The sequence below is a fragment of the Cnephaeus nilssonii genome (genome assembly GCF_951640355.1).
Source record: "Cnephaeus nilssonii genome assembly, chromosome: 9".
Lineage (NCBI taxonomy): Eukaryota > Metazoa > Chordata > Mammalia > Chiroptera > Vespertilionidae > Cnephaeus > Cnephaeus nilssonii.
The window spans coordinates 20,563,583-20,579,362 of record NC_137080.1 but is presented as its reverse complement, the minus strand read 5'-3'; the positions used below and the strand labels follow the sequence as shown (position 1 = coordinate 20,579,362).

The 15,780-nt window shown below is 37.9% G+C and overlaps 1 pseudogene across 1 annotated transcript; it reads right to left on the bottom strand.

Annotated features, from left to right (window-relative positions):
- Positions 1–4,982: 4,982 nt before the first annotated feature.
- Positions 4,983–5,630, bottom strand: LOC307105146 (GTP-binding nuclear protein Ran-like; annotated as a pseudogene). The gene has a single exon. The product of its transcript is annotated as a GTP-binding nuclear protein Ran-like (transcript).
- Between the last annotated feature and the right edge of the window lie 10,150 nt (positions 5,631–15,780).

Genomic DNA, 15,780 nt, shown 5'->3' with positions numbered 1-15,780 from the left:
AAATATCACATGATCTCACTCATTTGTGGAATATAATGAACAACATAAACTGATGAACAAAAACAGATCCAGAGACAAGAAGCATTGATCAGACCATCAAACCTCAGAAGGAAGGCAGGGGAGGGTGGGGGAAGGGGGAGAGATCAACCAAAGGACTTGTATGCATGCATGTAAGCCTAATCAATGGACAGAGACACTAGGGGGATGAGGGCACAAGCAGGGGTTGGAGGGGTAATGGGGGGATAAGAACACATATGTAATGCTTTAATCAATAAAGAAAAGAAAAATCCTTTACTTGAAATGTATTTTTTTATTGCCCTTGCTTTTCTTAATTCCTTGGTGGTGGCGGTGGGAGGAAAATGCAGGGAACTGCGGAAGTGGACTCCCTTTAGCTGTGTGTTCATGTTCATCTGAAGGTCTCAGCCCCAGGCTTATCCTTAGGTACAACGTGTCCTCACTCACCTTTCTTTCCCCTCCATGGAGTTTTCTGTGGCCATCTGAATTTCCACAGTAGGCATCCACAAAATGTATTGCCTTCTTTTCCTTCCCTAGGACTGTCACCACATATATTACAGATAAGGTGACCGACTGGCCTAGTTTGCCTGGAACCGTTAAGTTTTAGCACTGAAAGTCCCATGACCCGAGAAACCCCCTCAGTCCCTGGCAAGCAGAGATGATTATTATCCTAATATGGATTGAGAGAAATGAGATTGTATCCAAAGGGTAAAGATTTCTGTGGACTTAGAGATCCAGGAAAGGCTTGATAGATTAGACAATATCTGAGACTAGATGTGAAAACGAGTGGATTAAGAGAGCTGGAGCATAGGGGTAACACATTCCAGGTTTGGGGAGGCAGGACCATGCAAGTAGATGCAAAAAACCGTCTGACTGGTTCAGGTGGCAGAGGACTGGAAGATAAGGCTAGAAAATTAGGTTGGGACCAGGTTATAGACGGTCTTAAGGGCCAGGCAAAGCAATTGGACTTTATCACGAGAACTGGGATTTGTTAAAGAATTCTGACCTTGGAACTAACATGGTGTAGGATGGCTTTAGAAAGACACATCTTTCAGGTCTGTACAGGATTCATTGAAGAGGGCAGAGTCGAAGGCCCGAGTGTAGTTAGTTCACTGTTCTGTAGTAATCCAAGTGTGAGGGGCAGAAAGCTGAACTAATGTGTTGGCCTAGAAATAAAATAAAAGTGATAGATTTAAGTGATTTCAAGACAGCTGTTGGTGGAACTTAGCAATTGTTAATGTGTAGAAAAAGAAAATGGGTTGGCTGCACGAAGACATCAGAAGTGAAGTGAATTGGTTGTTCCTAGAGCAATTCAGAATGAAGAGAATGCGAAGTGAGAGGATAGAGAAACAGACACGAGTTGAGAGAGGAAGACGCAGAAATTGAGTGCTGGGTAATAGGACCCTTCCCTGATCTCTCAGACAAGTCAATAATTAAATTCAACAATCTTAAGTGTGAGTGATTTTATTGTGGAAACCTACAACAGGGCTGTAGAACAGAAAGGACTGGGGGGAGGGGGGGTGCTATGATTGTAAGCACCTAAGGATTGCAGAAATCTTAGAGAGAGGGCCATCAGAATTTGAGTCAGTTTTGCTAGATATTGAGGGGCAGGAGCAGCATTTAACTGGGTTCCATTTCAATGCCCAGGGGAAAGAATTAGTAAAGAGAGAGGCACAGTGAAAGAGAAAAACTGATTGAGTAATCCTGGGGGTCAGAACAAGAAGAAGGCATTGATCTTAGGAGAGACAGGAAGGAAGCAAGTTAGAATAGATGGATCCTGATAAGCATTCACATGGGGTCTTCTTTAAGGGAGCTACTTTCTAAAGGTGGCAGTTTACTTGATGAAAATAGGTAGTGAAGTCATAGTCTTGGTAATTTCGAAGTTTAATAGATGAACAAGCAGTCATTGAAATTAAGCATTTGGATGAGGTCACGAGGGAGCGTGTAATGAGATAGAAAATAGGGCAACTGTGAATGGAACACTTTTACCACCTTTGTGATAGCAATCTGAATTTTATTTTTATACATTTCATAGCCTGAACTAATACATACTTACTATATTTCTTCCATTCTGGGTAAGACTAAAAAATAATTACTATAACAACATTTTCATCAGAAATGTGATTCTTTTCTTCAAACAAAAAGGGATCATTAACTTTTTATGAGGTATATGCTAGTTTGTGTCATTACTCAGAAGATAATAATGTTCTTATATTGTTTTTGGATAATCTCTGTTTTTATACACTAAAGTAGTTAGTGCTCCTGACCACATTTTGGACGAATGCCAAATTGGAAGATTAGGCTTAACAGCTCTAATTAGGCTTCCTGAATTTGATTAGTACTGGGGATTAGTTTTGCATTTGAGAGTTTATCTGACAAGATTTGTAAGCTTGAAACCATATGTTTTCTTGGTTATTTTCTGTATCCTATACATCATGTAAACCACCATTATGCTTTCAAATAGACCATTATGCATTAATGACTTGTTGTTACTCTCTAGTAAGATTTTCTGAATACTGAAAGGAAAGTTTTAAGAGCTATGTCAAATTCCACTTACTATGTCATCAGGACTGTATATTGTTGTATATATCTTTCATTGTCTATTGGTCTAGCTATATAATGAAAAATTATAATCAACAAAACTGCAAAAGTTCCATTACCATAAGTTATCAACTATCCAAGATTCATTGTCCTTTTAAAAAAATTTATTGATTTCAGAGAGGAATGGAGAGAGAGATAGAAACATCAATGATGACAGAGAATCATCTGATCGGCTGCCTCTTGCACACCTCACACTGGGGATGGAGTCTGCAACCTGGGCATGTGCCCTGAACGGGAATCGAACTGTGACCTCCTGGTTCATAGGTCCATGCTCAACCACTGAGCCATGCCAGCCAGGCAGTTTCATTGTCCTTTTGATGTGCTAGAAAGTATTGATGCAGGTTATCTTTAAATTTGTCTTTGTACATTTGAAATGTGCGTGATAATTCAGGGAGATATTCACATAGTTTAAATTAATAAAGTATTAATATCTGGGTTAGTAGATTTCACATATTTTCAAATTTAGTAATTTTATTGTGTATTTGGCTTAAGTGTTCCTTGTTTTTATTGCTATTTCAAATAATATCACATGAGACTTCACAGACAAGACTAACCTTATTTAGCATTCCAATCAGAGTATAATTGAGAGTTTATATTACTATATTACTATATTATGAGGTTTTTCTTTGACAATATAAGACATGAAAAAAAATAGAACAAGTTTAAAACTCCTGGAAAGAAATAGAATCAGAATTGAAGGAAAACTGAGTATTTTCCCTTACACAGTAAAGGATTTCTTTACAGATAGTCATCTATGAATACATTTGTTACAGAAGACCGGAGAAAAACCAAGCAACGCCTAGAGAAATGGAGTTACACTATATTATTATTATGCCATCGGGCTCAGAGAAAAAATGTATTTCAAATTCTGAGTAACAACATAGAGGAAGCTGTCCCTTTTTATATCTTTCCCAGTCCTTTGTCTCCCAAATATGGGGTTTTCTGGTCCCCTTTCCAAGTTCTTAAAGAGCCCCATGTGCTGGGGCTTTGAGTCCTCAACCAAAGGCCTGGCCTGGCGCCAGCACTGATAACTTCGTCTGGGGATGGTTTGTGGCCTCTCTAAAATGGGAGTAAACAGGTCTTGCAGGACCAGACAATTAAAGGGGCAGTGACTAGATTCAGATTCCTAGTCCCCCAAAATGTGCCTTTTTCTCCATCACATTCACTGCCTAACAGTGTGTAGTATCAATTCAAAGAATATCTTTCATTGTCTATTGGTCTAGCTATATAATGAAAAATTATAATCAACAAAACTGCAAAAGTTCCATTACCATAAGTTATCAACTATCCAAGATCCTCTGATTCTTTCAATCTTTATCACTACAGAAACCAAGCACATTTTATAGACATAATTTCTACAAGAAATAAACAATATATAATAGTTTATGCTACTTCTTATTTAATATTTTTCAAATAGCTATTGAAAATAGGTATTTATCTATATGGTATAATTTACACTATGTTAACATGTTTTGTTTTATTATACCACCATTATTTAAGCAGATCCTAAATCCTGATTATTTTGGTTATGTTTGGCTTTTTAGTCGAATATACTTACAAATATCCTTGGATTTATTTTTCTTTCTTTTATACTATTTTCTTGACACAAACATCAAAAGTAGCCGAAACCGGTTTGGCTCAGTGGATAGAGCGTTGGCCTGTGGACTCAAGGGTCCCAGGTTCGATTCCGGTCAAGGGCATGTGCCTTGGTTGCGGGCACATCCCCAGTGGGGGGTGTGCAGGAGGCAGCTGATCGATGTTTCTCTCTCAGACTCTCTATCCTTCTCTCTTCCTCTCTGTGAAAAATCAATAAAATATATTAAAAAAAAAAAAAGTAAATTTACCAGGGTAAGAAAAACTTGTTCCATAATATGGCTTTTTTTTTAGTGGTATACCAGATTGATCTACAGGGGGAAAAAATGTATAGTGTAAAAGGCAACTGCTCCCCAAAAGCCCTCACTACATTGGATTTATTATTCACCTGTTTATGGTTGTACTTATTTATTTAGTTTAGATATTTGAAATCAACTTTATTCTCATTCTAATTGAAAAGAAATAGGAATGACGGTAACAAACAAGGTTTAAGCACTGAATATTATGATGTGACTGCAAAATTTTTATATTTGAAACTCAATAAGGGAACAACTGCATTCCAAAACAGCTAAATATGGAGGTCCAAAAAATGAAGATATTTTTTAACTGCTATATTTACTCCAAAACCCATTCATCTCCTTCAGCATCCCAAAGATCAAGCACAGGTTCTGCTTAGCTATATAACAGAGTGCCCCCAAACGCTGCACCATTGACATCCTATGACAGTTACCTATAAAACTAGACTTCTAATGCTGGACTCCAGCTTCCCTTTCTCACAGGTCATCATCCTCATCCGGGAGAGTGGTGGTCTGATCAACCTCCAGGTCATGCTCATATTCTGCTGCCAAAGCGGGGTCCATGGCAACCTCAGGTGGGGCAAGAGCAGGCATGGCAACAAACTCCAAGTTAGGGTCTCCAATTAGTTTTCTAGCAAGCCAGAGGAAGGGCTTTTCAAAGGTGTAGTCATTTTTGGCAGAAATGTTGTAGTGCTGAAGATTCTTCTTTCAGTGGAAGACAATGATTTTGCCTTAACTTTCCTGTTGTTCTTCATCTCTACTTCGTTGCCACCCAACATGATGGGGATGTTTTCACACACTCGTACCAGATCTCTATGCCAGTTAGGCACATTCTTGTAAGTAACTCTAGAAGTTACATAAAACATTATAATAGCATATAGCTTGACTGTAATAGCCATCTCTCAGTCCACCAAATTTCTCCTGACCAGCTAGCTGTATCCCGTACATTGAACTTAATAGGTCCTCTGTTGGTGTGGAACACAGGGGATGGACCTCAACAGCCGAGGTAGCTACATACTTCTCAAATTCACCAGTCAGATGTTTCATGAGTGTAGTTTTTCCAGTCCCACTGTCACCAACCCATACAGGTTTGAACTGAGCTTTAGGCTCTTCTTGGGCAGCCATTGTGATGTTACTCCAGGCCTGTCTGACTGAGAGCTCTATGGTTGTCCTTCTCAAATCCTCAGCAATGCTGAAATTTTTCTATTGGCCAAATATCCATCAAGTGCTTAAAATATTGCCAAAAAATCACTGGCCTTATAAATAGGCATCATTGTCCATAGGCAGCATAGTGGAGTGCTTAAGAACATGGACTCTGAAAGCCAGATAGCATCTGTAATGAGCTTTAGAGACAGGCCTCCCAGATAATGACAATTGCCTACCAAATTAAGTATGAGTTCTTCAGCTATGAATTTAAGGCTCCCCAAAATTCAATTCTACACACTCTTTTGTGAGAGGGAATGGATTGTTATTATTTCCTAACACTTTTCAAATACATGAAGCAAACTAATAATTTGCTATTCCCTAAACATCCTTGAAGACTTCCAACCAATATATTCTAAGGCAGGGGTCCTCAAACTTTTTAAACAGGGGGCCAGTTCACTGTCCCTCAAACCGTTAGAGGGCCGAACTATAGTTTAAAAAAAAACAACTATGAACAAATTCCTATGCACACTGCTAAGTAGGCTGCTAAGCAGTGCAGGCAGCGGCGGCAAAAACACCCAGCGGGCCAGATAAATGTCCTTGGCGGGCCGCATGTGGCCTGCGGGCCGTAGTTTGAGGACCCCTGTTCTAAGGTATGATGTTTTACTTTACCTAAAGTCTTCTTCATTACCGGTAGAAAAAAAATTCCAGTTGTTTTTTGTTTGTTTGTTTGTTTGTTTTTTAATATATTTTATTGATTTTTTACAGAGAGGAAGAGAGAGGGATAGAGAGTTAGAAACATCGATCAGCTGCCTCTTGCACACCCCCTACTGGGGATGTGCCCGAAACCAAGGCACAGGCCCCTGACCGGAATCGAACCTGGGACCCTTGAGTCCGCAGGCGGACGCTCTCTATCCACTGAGCCAAACCGGTTTCGGCTCCAGTTCTTTTTTTTAACATTCATCTCACATGTCCCTTTTATCTGATTTCCCCAACCAAATGGGAATAGTCTCTATTCTGAAATTCTCCTGTGCTTTATTTTTACCTCTGTTGGGGCATTTAAAATATTCTGCCTTTTATTATAGATAATCTTTTTGTTGTATAGTTGGTGCATTAAGGGAACCTAGCATCCTGCTTAATACTTAGGACAGACTTGATTTTTTTTTTCTGAAATAAATGATGAAATGACTGACTTATGTCTACAAACCAAGGTCTAATCTCATCTAGGCTATATAAGTAAGGTGGAAAATCTAGGAAGCTTCTGAATAATTTTAAATAATATTTTTGAATTGATGATCTAGCAATTTCCTGATCAAAGCCTTTTTAAATCCTCATCCAAGGATATTTTTTCATTGATTTTTTTTTTAGAGAGAGTGGAAGAGAGAGGGAAAGACAGAGAGTTCTATTGAGTTGAGAGAAACACATCAATTGGTTGCCACATCAAGTGGTTGCCTCCTGCATGTGCGCTGACCAGGGCCAGGCTGGGGAGAAGCCTGCAACCACGGTGCATGTTCTTGATCAGAATCAAACCTGGGACCTTTCATCCTGTAGGCTGATGCTCTATCCACTGAGCAAAACTGGCTAGGGGCTACTATACTTTTTAAAAAATCAATCTTTGTCTCTTTTTTTGGTAGATATTTGACTTCCATAATTTCCAAGGTTGTATCTCAATTTATTTTACCCCAAGACTTTGAGCTAATTCTGACAAGAAATTTATCAGCAGCTTCATTTCATTGTCTGGAAGGGCTTAGAGTTTCATATTCTTCAGTCCTCATCTCTGGTATACCCTCTACAGTGACTGGGCTCCTCTGTTGTTTGTTAACATTCTCCAATTTACTTGCCTTACATTGGATTTATTGAGAACCCCATCACCACCACCACCACCACTACAACCTGTAACCACTCCATTCCTCTCCCCGCCTCCCCCACCTTTAGTGGTATGGAAGTGACATTCTCTATGTTGATGTCTAAGGGGTTCTCCTAAATAGTCAACAGGAATACTTTGGAGCACTGTAGTTTTACTTTTATGAATCTCGACATGAATTTATATTACTTATCTGCTAAGAAACATTTGGCTTCCTGAATCTGAGAATTGGTATCTCTCCAGAATTCAGGAAAATACTCAACCGTTGTTTGTTTGTTTGCTATTGCCTATATTTACAATCTCTTTTTTTCTTCTTCCAAAACTCTAAGTTATGTTAGAAATCTTACTTTGTCCTCAATTCCTTTCAACCACTCCATATTCTTCATTTCTTGGTCTCTCTGAGCTTAGTTTTGGATAAGTTCTTCAAATGTTTCATCCAGTTCACTAATCCTTCCTTCAGCTTTGTCTAATATGCTGTTTACCAGCCATTGAGTTTTGAATTTCAGGTATATTTTTTATTAATTCATGAGCCTCTATTTGGTTCTTTTTCAAATCTGCTTGTATTTTCTTCTAGTCTATTGCTCATGTTTTTAAGTCTCTCTTTTTTATTTCTTTAAACATATTAACCATGTTACCATATATTTCATATCTGATTATCCTAATAGCTGAAGTCCTTGTGGATTTGATTATACTTTCTGGGTTTTGTTCTAGGTTCCTGGTTACATTTCCTTTATTTCTTACATATTCTGTGATTTATTTTGAATTTTTTTTTTAATTGTAAGCTTGTATTGGAAATTCTTTGAAGATTGGTTTGGTTACATTATTCCAAAAAAAAAAAAGATGTGGGCTTGTTTCTATGTCACTAGGGGGCACTATTAACATGGAACAATTTAAATTAAATTCCCTACTTAATGTTTTATATGTCATAGGTAGGTTTGTCAAAATAAAATACAGGACACCCAGTTAAATTTTAGATTAAAGAAATGAATGATTTTAGTGTAATATTTAGGGCATATACTAAAAAATTATTCAAGTTTAACAGAGCATTCTTATTTTTATTTGCTAAATCTGGCAGCCCTACACATAGCTTAAATTGGACTTCAAACCCACATAAGCACTTGCTCAAGGTTATGAAGCCTCAGGGGATTTTCCCCCCATTCTCCCAGGGCAGTGGCAAGGGTTCCTTTCTTCCTTCCTTCCCTTCTTCTTCTTTTTTTTTTAAGGGTTTCTTAAATATGACACCAAAAGCACAAGTAACAAAAGAAAAAAGGTAAATAAATTAAACTGCATCAAAATTTAAAAGTTTTATGCTTCAAATGATATTACAAAGTAAGTGAAAATATAACCCACACAATGGGACAAAATATTTGCAGGCCATATATTTGGTTAGGAGCTTATATCCAGAATACATTAAAAAAAAAACACCTCTTATAACTCAATAATAAAAATAATAACCCAATTAAAAGACAGATAAATGATTTGAATAGATATTTCACCAAAGAATACATACAAATGGTCAATAAGCTCATGAAAATATCCTCAACGCCATTAACATTAAAGAAATGCAAATCAAAACCACAATGAGATACCACTTCACACCCACTAGGATGGCTGTAATAAAAAAGACAGACTATAACAAATGTTGGTGAAGCTCTGAAGAAATTAGAAATGTCCAGAATAGGCATATACACAAAGAGAGACAGTTGATTAGTGGTGGCCTATATCTGGGCAACCTGGGGTTGATGGGAGGGGTGGAGGTCATGAGGGTGGATTGCTGTTACAGGGTTTCTTTTTTGAATTATGAAAATGTCCTAAAATTAGATTGTGGTTTATGGTTGCACATATCCACAAATAAACTGAAAACCATTGAATTGTACATTTTAAGTAGGTAAATTGTATGCCATGTGAATTCTATCTCATAAGCTGTTAATAAAATATAAGACAAATATTCAAAACACATCACTCTCATTCTTTTACAACACTCTACTATATTCTATCTCTTGAGGTTATTTACTGAGAGACAGTACCCAAGTGGCCCCAAAGCATAGGATCAAATTGTGGACAATGTTAAAACAGCAAGGACTCTTTATCTCAAGTAATAACTTGTTTATTTCTCTACATCAGTTAGCCAGATGGCAGTGAGTGATAATACTCTGTACTAATCCCTTAGGAGGACTAGTGTGCTTGAGGTTTAGACACAGACAATAATGATCTGCCCCATTATAAGAAATAGAACAACGCCACAAAGGGCTTCATGACAAATAAAATGATTAGAATATGGTATACAAAGATCTAGTCAGCATTCTGCTACATCCCATCAATAAACATTTGTGGAGTATTATAGAAAATGCAAAAATGAATTAGATCCTGTAAAAAATAACTTAAAAAAAAAGAAAATTTGAGGGGAAACGACATAAAAACTTGGAATTTGGAATATTAAAAAAAAAAAAGAAAAAAATAATTAGATCCTGTTCCTGCCTGCAGTCAAGACTCAATCAAGAAAATAGAAACCGCCCTAGCCAGCTTGGCTCATTGGATAGAGCGTTGGCCTGTGGACTGAGGGGTCCCGGTTCAATTCTGGTCGAAGGCACATGCCTGCGTTGCAGCCAGTCAATGATTCTCTCTCATCATTGATGTTTCTATCTCTCTCTCCCTCTCCCTTCCTCTCTGAAATCAATATATATATATTAGAAACCAATTTAAATATTTAAAGCTAAAGGCATTTAATACACAGAAGTAGGTACTTAAAAACTTTTAAAAGGGCTTGAGAAGTAAAAGTCAGGGGAGCTGCCACCAGCTTTCAGATTCACTAAAACTGAATATGAAACTTCTTGCTTTCATGCTGAAGTCAGGAAGCTGTAACATACCGAAATCAATAATCACGTTGCTCTGCAGCCCTGGGGGGAAAGGCTGGCAGGGGGAATAGAAATTGCTGCCCAAAGTCGTATCTTAAGTTCACGTGTCCCCCACCACTGCTGGAGAAAGCAAAATGACTTCTCTCTTCTGCCTTCTACTTCATGCAAATGTACATCTCATTGACAGTATCTAAACTGTATTTGGGACCCTCTGGCAAGAGACTATGGAAAATGTAGTTCTCATTTATCCAAACCCTGCAATGAAAGGAAGAGTATGAAAGGTAATGGAAATAGTGCTAAATACCAACTAATAATATATGACTCATTACTCTCAAGGGTAGTAAAGTAATTTCTGAGACTTATATACTATGAATTAGGGATTGTTTCTTAATGACAGGGGATGCAAGCAAGTCCCAGAAATTTAATCTTTCCCTCAGATAACTTGACATGTCTTGAATATTGGACTCCTAGGCACTTTACCAAGTTGGCAAAGCCCTGATGCTTGTTAGAAGTATATCTTCCACCCTCTGACACGTGTCTTAAAAAACATAAAGAGTACTTGTGAATTTTTCTCACTAGGTCCAATCATTATGTCATGAATTTGTGACATAATGGACCAGTGTGAAGTCCCGTGGGATGGCAAGACTATAAAATTCACGTGGACTAAATTATGACAGAGAACTGGGGATCTGATATAGCCATGGGACAGGACTCCTGTGAACTGTGTACTTTTCTGGGTAAAAGTAAGCTGTTTCTGGTGGTCTTTACTTATTACTATAGAACAGGAGTCAGAAAACTAGAGCTTCTAGGCTGGCCATTTGTTTTGGAAATATAGTGTTTTTTTGGAATCACAGCCATGGCCATTCATTTACTTATTGTCTATGGCTGCTTTCACATGATAACCCCAAACTGAGTATTTGGAATAAAGACCTTACTGACCAGCCAAAATATTGCTCTCAAACTAAAGATAAGTAGAAATTAAAAGTTTTACACTTATTTCTAAAATAAAACCATAGCCCCTTTATGAAAGTAAACACTAAAATGCATTTATACCAGTTAAAAACAAATATTTTTTCTCTGAGAATTGAAAGAATCAATACCTATTTAAGTGAAATTTTCCCTTTCAATCTTCTTATTCTAGTATAAAATAACCAGAGCTATTTAAAATAGTTGCTCAAGTTCTGATTTTTAAAAAAAGCCTGTTTAGAAAAGTCTATGTGTACTCTTTATACTATCGAGCAAAGTAATTTACAATATTTGATTGACAATCTATTATTACATCTAATGAAGCACATTAAAAAAATAAACTCTTGGTTTGCCTGTTCCAAAAAAAAAAAAAAATCTAGCACAAGTCATTGGAAATTCATTAGGAGTCACTTGCTCAAGTGCCATTGACATGAATGAAGAGATTGGTGTATAGTATAGACCCAGAGATCTGTGTTTATCAAGTATATACTCTCTCGCGCGCGCGCTCCAAAATCTCATGGTGAGTGGGGAGAACACAACGGCGATTATTAATTCTCTGACCTTTTAATTTATACTGCCACTTGCAGAAGTTTTTCTTATATTTTTTAATTCTCATTTCCCCGTAATAATTTGCAATTATATGATGCTTCATAGGACTAGTGAGTGTTTTCAAAAACACCTCATTTGACCACCATATCAATCCAGAAAGTATTTTCTTCTCATATTTCATAGATAAGGAGACTGAGGCACAGGAGTAGTCAGTAAACATCTAGCTTCATAGAGAAAAGGACCAAAGAGAACAGTCACCAAGCATCCACTATACTGTAGGCAACATCGTAAGCCAGAACTAGAACTCACACCTTGCTTTGTAGACTCCAAGTCCAATATTCTTACAATTTATTAATCCCCATCATAGAGAGTACTGGGGATGGTACTGGTGGTGGTAACTTTTAAACACATAAAAATATAACAAGCACTGACCCCAAACTGAGAATAAGATGACATGAGGAGATAGGAAACACAACTATAAAACTTTAATGTAAGTGCTGTTTATAGTTATTGAACGAATGGCATTAAGATATGCTTATATTACTGCATAAAGAATTAAGATGAACAGGAAGTACTTTTTAAGAATATAGTTGTGACATTCTGAAATATCTAACCACAGGAAGTTATAAAGTATCTAAGGATAATTATTATTAAAGAGCAAACTTATCTTTTGGGAATGATTCAAATACAGTTCTGCTTAAAGTCAGCAGCTGTACTAAATGTTTCCCTTCTAGTTCTATTATTCTATGATACTATCTCTAGTTACAGGGTCTTCTACACCAATACACTTTAACACCCTATAAATCTGAAGGGAAAGAGTTTATAATATCAGATATAGATATGCTTCCTGAAGTATGTGTGATCAAGCTCTCTGCAAATAAGAAACAGTAATAGATATGTTTTTGCTTCTTACTGAGGCTACATGCTATCAGATTCACCAGTGTTATTCACTTAATAATGTATCTGCTAAACATTTATTATATATACCTCATGTATAATATTTGTGAAGAATATAAAAATTAGTAAAACCTTTTTCTATCTAATAGATTTTTTAAAAATATGTTTTTTTTAATTGATTTTTTAGAGAGAGAGGAAGGGAGGGGGAGAGAGAGAGAGAAATATCAGATGAGAGAGAAACATAGATTGGCTGCCTCCTGCAGGCCCAGGCTGCCTCCTGCAGGCCCTAGGCATGTGCCCTGACCGGGAATCAAACTGGTGACCTCTTGGTACATGGGATGATGCTCAACCAGTTGAGCAATACTGGCCAGGGATCTATCTAATAGATTTTGAGTGTCCTGTTCAAAAACCAATGCTAGTAGCATATATGAATTATTATTTTCATCAGCAAGGCTAGATAATATACATAGGAAACTAAGCAAGCATCTTTTTGCCATCTAGGACAGAGGTCAGCAAACATTTTCTGTAAACAGCCAGATTGTAAATATTTTAGGCTTTACAGGGCCATATGGTTTTTGTTGTGAATATTTTGGGCTTTGTACGGTCATGTGCTCTTTGTTGCAGCTACTTAACTGTGTATCATTTGGCAAAAACAGCCATATATAATACATAAATGAGTCACAAAATATTATTTGATTTGCTAAAAGTCATTTAAAATGCAAAAACTACTCTTAGCTTATAGGCCATACAAAAACAGGTGGTAGACTATAACTTGTCAATCCTTGATTAATGAAATTACCATCTATGAAAGAAAATATGTTATAGATGGCCATGAAAGATTCAGGCAAGATACTAAAATATTAAAATAAATATAAAACAAAATGATAAATACTTAAAATATTTTCATACCAAGAGTTGGGAAGATGATATAGTGTTATATGAATGGATCAGAAGTAGCTCTCCTTAGATGAGCAATTTCAGCAATTGGTAGAAAAGGAATATGAATGACTGCATACTAAAAGATTTAAAACAAAGATTTAATACCTTTGTATTGTCACAGTTCTTTGCCTTATGTTGTCTGGAGGTTGAATTGCTTCCCATACAACTCTCTGTACTTGACTCCTATTTTTGTTTTCTGTGTCTTAAATAATTGGCCTTGCGTATTAGTCAGGGTTCTTTGGAAAGTCAGAACAAATAGGATGGATTTATATATAAAACTAGAGACCAGTGGAAGACATTTGTGCACTGGATGGGGGTGGTTCCCCTCAGCTGGGCCTGCACAGTCCGGGAGCCCTTGGGGGATGTCCAACTGATGGCTTAGGCCCGCTCCCTGCCAGGGAGGCTCCCACCACCACTGCTGCGCTCACTAGCAGTCAGCCTGGCTTGTGGCTGAGAGGCACGCCCCTCTGTGGGAGTACACTGACCACCAGGGGACAGCTCCTACATTGAACGTCTGCCCCCTGGTGGTCAGTGTGCATCATAGTGACCGGCCATTCCGCCGTTCAGTTGATTGGCATGTTACCCTTTTATTATATAGGATAAGCATATGAGATTTATATGTATATAAATATATATAATGTGTATATGCTATTTTTTTAAGAAGGAATTGGCTGATGCAATTATTGAGGCAGAGAAGTCCCATGATCTGCAGTTGTCAAGTTGGAGAGAGCTCATGGTGCAGTTTCAGTCCATGTTTGAAGACCTGAGTGCCAGTGATAGAAGTCTTAGTCTGAGAGTAAGAGAAGACTGATGTCCCAGCTCAACAGTCAGGCAAGACAAGCAAATTCTTTCCTTTGCTTTATAAGGCCCTTCATCAAACTGATATGATACCCACTGGCATTGGGGAGGGCAATCTGCTTTATTCAATCTCCTGATTCAAATGCTCATCTCATCCAGAAACACCACCATGGGCCTACGCAGAAATGTTTGGTCAAATATCTGGGCATCTTGTGGTCTTGTCAAGCTGACACATCAAATTAACCATCACATCAGTATTTCCAAAAGGAAGTGTCACTTGTGGATAGTATGATAGGAAGTAAATAAATGGTGTACTGTGAGAAAAGCTATCAGGTCTCTTAATAAAGTCAAATTCTAGCCATCCAAGGGTTGGAATGGAGGGAAGATCTTCAAGTTCAAGCTGCAACTGGTCCTTGGGGTAGGAGCTGTAACTCACAGGCCTGGCTAGAGTTTCCAGAAATTCCCTGCACTGAACATCTCTTGTTTTCTGCCTCACATTCTTTTGCTCATTTTTTACTCCCATCTGCTATAGTAGATAGTTCCCCCAGTTATTGCCTGACAGGATCTTGCTTCAATTGCATTAACTTCCCATGTTTACCCTGAGGCTTCCAAGATAGCATGAGGTGAGACTTCTGTCTGGACCTACCTGGCATTCAAGGAAGTGCATACTGGAAGTGTGAAGAAATTAATGCCCCATGGGACAGCTTTGGCCAGTGTGGGACAGGAGCCAATGAGTTAAAATGCTCCCCTCTTCCTTCCTTTAATGGGCAACTCTGAGGCTCCTTGTAAGGTCTTGGCAAGGTAATATGCTTTTATTGGCTTTCTCTCCTTTATTCTTTTATTCAGGCTCTACTTTGAGCATGGGCAGGGTACTCAGAGTGTCTTACTCTGCTTGGGCTACCATAAGAAAATATCACAGACTGAGTGATTTAAACAACATAATTTATTTTCTCACAGTTCTGAAGTCCCAGATCAAAGTCTGGTAGGGTCAGTTCCTGGTGTGCGCTCTCTTCCTGGCTAAAATGGTCACCTTCTTGCTGTGTCCTCACATGGCCTTTCCCAAATGTGTGTGCAGAGAGGGATTGGAGATTACTCGGGTTTTTTTTTTTACAAAGGCATTGATCCTTTCCCACTAGGGTCCCATCCTCATAACCTCATGTAACCCTAATTATCTCCCAAAGGCCCCATCAGCAAATACTAGTACTCTGGGGGTTAGGGCTTCAATGTATGAATTTAAGGAGGACACAAATATTCAGTCTATAAC